This window comes from Chinchilla lanigera, unplaced genomic scaffold, assembly GCF_000276665.1.
Source record: "Chinchilla lanigera isolate Chin_1 unplaced genomic scaffold, ChiLan1.0 scaffold00012, whole genome shotgun sequence".
Taxonomy (NCBI): domain Eukaryota; kingdom Metazoa; phylum Chordata; class Mammalia; order Rodentia; family Chinchillidae; genus Chinchilla; species Chinchilla lanigera.
In genome coordinates this window covers 6,234,231-6,239,796 of record NW_004955413.1, presented here as the reverse complement: position 1 = coordinate 6,239,796, position 5,566 = coordinate 6,234,231, and positions in this window count along the sequence as shown.

Here is a 5,566-nt window from a genome sequence, read left to right as displayed (position 1 = left end):
GCAGCAGCACCAAAAACAAACAAACAAACAAACAAAGAGGTAATTTAGGAATGTATTTAACAAAAGAAAACAATGAGAATATCCACTCCCGGGGCTGGGGATTTACTTCAGTGGCAAAGCACCTGCCTGGCAAGTGCAAGGTCGTGAGTTTGATTCCTGGTACCGGAAGGAAAAAAAAAGAATATCCACTTCTCTTTTATCTTTGTAACTATGAGGCAAGGTAACTCATAAAATAGACAATGCTCTTAAGCCAACATTAAATATATATACCTGTGAAAGTTTAAAGTGTGGTAACCTACTGAAAGTGAAAAAGTATACTTTTCCCTGAACAGCAGCTTGAGCCTGAAAGTTGTCAGTCTTGTAACAGGCTTTATTTTGATGCGGGACTAGTGTTGCTTTTAGATGCTTCTGAGATGCCTAGGTCCCAGGCCCGCCAGTCACCGCCTCTTCCTCCTCCAGTGAAATTTAAAGATAAACATCAGTATGCATTATTTTCCCTGTCCATCTCCATGGTCTCAGAGGTCCGTTTCCTTCCCGTTTCCTACCGACTGGTAGCCTGCTCCACTGCTACTTTCTTTCCCAGTGTAGAGTTCTTTTTAGTTCTTCCCATTAACTGGATCCCTACTTTAGCACCAGGCTGAGTATGTCCTAACCGATGATTGGTTCTAGAACTGCAGAGGAAATGCCCACGCAGCGCGTGGACTCTACTGCCCCCTGGAGGTTCACTTCATCACCTTCCCTTCCCTTCCATTCTGCTCAGTCCTGTTGGCTTGCTCAAGAGATGCTGTGACTTTGGTAGTGAGACTCTGTTTCTCTTGTAAAATTATTCCTCCTCTCCCCTCTGTTTCAGTGGAAGCACTGAGATTAACAAAAGGAATTTTACCAAGGAACTGACCAACAAGTACTATAAGTCTATAGAGCCCCTCCCCTGTGGACACCGTTGCACGTTCCTGACACCCCATTCCCCTGGGTTCCCGCTGGGTGGTGTGTGTGCCGGGCAGGCAGAGGAGCAAGAGGCAGGTGAGGAAGCATGCCGCTGCCACGTCCCCTGTGCTCTGCAGCCAGGAAGAGCAGCTCCTTGTTTAACTTATAATTTTCCTCATTAGCAAGTAAGAGAGATGTTTCTATAGATCCAACCCCGTTTGGAAGGGAAAAGGTCCTTGGGAATTCAGCGTATGAGACTGAGTTATCTTAGGCATCAGCCTGGGCTCAGGAAGTGGGCCGGGGACATCACTGACCAGGGGCCACGCTGAGGGCGCTGATGGCAAGGTGCCTGAAAGGGGGTAGTGCAAGGGTAGACTGCTTGGAACTGGCATTTTTGATCTCTCGCATTCACGGCTGATCTAGAGATTTTTGTTAGTGTCTTCTTTCTAATTTCCCGTCTCTTTAGCTTATCTTCATCTGCTTCCAAAACAAATCATCAACACAATGATTCTGTACATATTTAGAGCAATCTATGTCTTAGTCATCATTTCTCTAGAGTTAGGTTGGATTCAGATTTTTTTTTTTTTTTAATTTCTTTTTGGAGACAAGGTCTTGCCATGTACCTCAGGCTGGCCTCAAACTCACAGCAGTCCTCCTGCCTCAGCCTCCTGAGTGCTGGGGTTACAGGTATGTGCCACTGTGAATGGCTAAAAAGTTTTCGGAGTTTGAGTTTTTAAAGTTCTTTTTTTTTTTTTTTTTAAGTTCTTTATTATTGTATCTTTACACTACATACATTGTGCAGTATTGGTACATATACGTATTGAATCTTGATCCTTTTTATTTCCTCTCCCCAGCCTCCCAGATTCTTTGCTTTACAGCCTAAAGGTTGCAGAGTTTGGGAGGCAAAGGCGCTTTCTTTAAGAACCCTGGAATGAGCTTGTGCCAGTGCGGGGCCGAAAGGCTCCTTGTTACACGGCACATTTACTTCTATTTCAGGCTGCTTCTGCTCTGTGTTTCTCAGATCCCAGGCTTATTTCCAACCCTCGTTTCTAGACCTTGAATCACACTTACCTTTTTTCGAGACTCTTACCTGAAATATATTCTTAGAGTTTCTGTGGCCACTTCACTTTACTTCACACTTAAGCCCAGTCCTAACCTGATTCCAAAGCTCTGGCCTTTACCCCTCAGATACGAGTTGGAGCCATGATGCCTCCATCCTCAAGAAGCAGCCAGTGCTCTTGGTGACCCAGGGCAGAAAGGAGCTGCCAGCCAGACCCCAGCTGCAGACAGCACCAGCCTTGCTTTCTTCACACTGGGCACAGCTGGCTGGAAGGGGACAGGCGTTTCCTTGGAGGTCAGTGTGGGGAGGCCAGCTTCCCACGTGAGAAGCCTTCTCTGATGGAAAACTTGAAGATTTTCTTGTTTTTAATCCTCTCTTCAACTTGTAATTCCATCTCTGTCACTCCCCAGTCCTAATCCCCAGTTGATAAGAAGTTTTTCTCAGATCCTCTGTGTTTTTAATATGAATCAAATAGCCCTTCAGATAAAATTATTTCTACTACTTCATTTTATAACTTACCCCTTCTATGTCGGATCCTATACATGAAATCAGAGTAGAGAGGAAACACTGGTTTTGAGTTAAGCTTCTTCCTGTTCCTTCTTCCTCCTCCTCCCTGTGTATAAAAATAACTGGTCAGCTTTCTGTCTCTGTGACAAAATACTCGAAATAATCAACAGAAAAAGAGAAAAGGTTTATTTCTGCTTACAGTCTCAGAGAGTTCAGCCCATGGTCCCTTGTCCTTTGGGCAAGCACAGTCGACTGTGACAGAGGCACACGGCAGAGGTCGCCTGTTCCCTTCATGGCACTGGACAGAAAGCCAGCATCCCACAGCCCCCACCTCCAAAAGGTGCCACTCCTTCCAGTAGTGCCGTGAGCTGGGAACTAAACACACAGGCCTTGGGGAGACACTCAAGACTCAAACTGTAGCGATGCCCACTGAGAGAAGTCGAGATTTTAGATAACTTAGAAGGAAGCCACTTACACTGGTTATCAACTGCTGTAAGAATGCTGCTTATCAAGCAGCCACACAATGTCAGTATCACACAACAAAATTAATTCCCTGTCCATTCACGCAGGGTGGTCAGTTAGGCAGCTGATCCTGGAGAGTGTCTATGTGTCTGTGTGTCACTGGGTCTGCACTGGGGCTCCACATGTCCTCCTGCTCCAGCAAGCTCGCCCAGGTATACTAATAGGTCAGGGATGCGATGCTACAGCAAAAGTGGATGCACAGGGCTTTTCCAAGCCTCTACTTAGGTCGCACATTGCTGTGGACCAGGTTGATGTGGTACAGAGCAGGCGATAATTAATATCAATAAATTGGCACAAATGTAAAGTGAGAGCCTGTCCTAAGCCTACATAACTTGTGGCAAGACCTATGGCTGGCTTAAGGACGGGTAATCTTTAAGCCAATGGCCAGAGCTGAGACTAACACACACTCTGTGAAGTTCTGACTCCTCAAAGCAAGATAATATGGCTGCTGAGGACTTGACTTGTGCAAATTCCTTCCAGCTCAGTAGTCGCAGTCTGCAGAAAATCAGGTCACCAGTTAGCCCTGATCTGTTCCTGTGTGCTTTTCCAAAAATGCATTGTTCCTCCATTCTTGAACCCTGATTGTGTCAGCAGTTCACCCGCACCACTTCCTGCAGCCCACCAGCACAGCCCTGCAATCAAGCTGTGCACCTAGTAAAGGCCAAGGACACTGTGCCTCGTAATTTTAGCCCATCGTTGGGCTTTGACTGTCCTGGTGCCCCTTGTAGCTAAAATATATGTTTGTCTGTGTGTTATTCTGTCGTCGTACCCCTGAGCCGGAGATCAGTGGTCTTAGGCCAGAGCCCCGACAGCACATGCTAACATCCCGTTTCCATAAGAGGCCACATGGTAGAGCCACAGTCAGGCTGAGAGAGCCCTGTGAAATTCTGGGGTAAAGAATACAGAGATCCAGGAAGGACAAAGGAGCAGAGCCATTATGGCGCTCATTCGGCTTTGCTACTTATGAAACACATACTGCTTGTGGCTAATTTGACTGTCTCTTTATTCTGTGCATCACTTAACCACTCTACTCAGAAATAAGTATTTTTCAACCTTATTATCCTCTATACCTAGTTTTCTTATCCTTGAAATATAATGTTTGATTTCTGTGTAATTTCAGTCATCCATATCTGTCACCTAGATGTAGTTGATGAAGGTATCGCCCACAGTTTTCTGTGACTTGACAACTATAATTCAGCCTTATTACTCTTCTTCATCCGTCATTGTACAAGCCCACCCTATGGATCCTGGTCTGGGGTTAATATAGTTCGCTACACACTAAAAGGATTTCTCTCTTTCTTTTTCTTTCAAGGGAAGTTTTAAGATATAGTATATAATCTAGAGCAGGTGCCTCATTGCTACCAAAATGCCTACCTGTACCTGCAAACTTTGTACAACACAACCCACAGCTTCCTTGGCATCTACCAACCAAAAGACTTCTTGAAATGTGGCCAGCCCCAGGCAGCACAGGTGGATTGCTACACTGATCCAGTGGATGGAAGGCCTGAACAAGAAGGAAGTCACCTTCTCCTAGGATGTGAGCCTGGGGACCAGGCACTGAGGAAAGCATATTGGAAGGGAAAGGGACTGTGAGTCAGCCAGAGGGGATGGGCGGACCTCGAGATGGAGCTATGTGTCTAGGCACACATATAGGGAACATGTGAGCTGGGCGTGGTGGCACATGCCTGTAATGCCACCACTCTGGGAGGCTGAAGCAGGAGGATTACAAGTTTGAACTCAGCCTGGGCAACTTAGTGACTTTCAGGACCTTGTCTCAAAGTAAAAAATAAAAATAGGCTGGGGATGTAGCTCAGTGTGAAGGCCCTAGGTTCAATCCCCAGTACCATTAAAACAAAAACATAAACAACCATATTAAAGGAACAGGTGAAATTAGTTTCTAATGTATATAAACGAGTATGTTCCAAATAGTTCAACATGAAATCAATATAAAAATTACTTACAGGATTTTTACAGACTTTGTTTCAACTAAGTGCTTGAACAGCTTGTATTTGAAGTTCTTGAAGTATATCTCAGTCTAGATTAGCTATGTTCAATAGTCAGTGAATACTGAATATTGTAAAGTAGTTGGCATTTGCATGCAGCTACTGGCTTCTGAATTGCACTGTGCAGAAATAGAGGAAGAGGGCAATGGAATAATAACAGGATTTTGAGTAGGAATCGGAATTGTGTGTGGTCATAAAACGAAACTTGCTGGTTAGGGCCAAAAGGAAGTGGGTGAGTGGGGCAGGGCCAGGAGGAGGCCATGGCCTCAGGAGAAATGCTCATTTTGTGTCATTGGTCTTTTCTTTTTTCCGTACTTGGGACTGAACCCAGGGAGTCACACATGTCAGGAGAGTGCTGTCTCTGAGCTACAGCTGCAGGCCACCTCTCTCTGGTCAATATTTTTAAGGGAATACTATAATGTTAAAATTAACAACCTTAGTAGCCTCATTGGGGAGATAAAATCGCAACTTGGTGGCCTGAAAGAAATGTACAAAGATGTTCCGGGTGCACACTTGTAATCCCAGCACTTGGGAGGCTGAGGCAGGAGGA